Source organism: Eschrichtius robustus, chromosome 14 (assembly GCF_028021215.1).
Source record: "Eschrichtius robustus isolate mEscRob2 chromosome 14, mEscRob2.pri, whole genome shotgun sequence".
Taxonomy (NCBI): Eukaryota; Metazoa; Chordata; class Mammalia; order Artiodactyla; family Eschrichtiidae; genus Eschrichtius; species Eschrichtius robustus.
The window spans coordinates 6,763,425-6,763,754 of NC_090837.1; positions in this window are offsets into that span (position 1 = coordinate 6,763,425).

Genomic DNA, 330 nt, shown 5'->3' on the forward strand with positions numbered 1-330 from the left:
CTCAGACTTTTGCACTAATATACACTTTTAAAGGCTTTAATGCGTTCTTAATCCTGTCTTTGGAACAGTGGGAACTAACCGGTTCCACATAAATATGTTAAAAATTAAAAGACTGACTCTCTGTGATGCGAATAACATTTGGACCAAAACTCCTATGACTTTCATCATTTGTGAAAAAACTAAAGTTCCTAATAACATTTATTGACACGGTTGACCCTCTCATGAGTCTTGCTCAGTCTGGTATAGCGGTGAGGACGCCCGTCCTGCATTGCTTTGAACGTCTGGATAGCTGTATACGTGAATCAAATTTGCAGAGCACCTAATAAAATC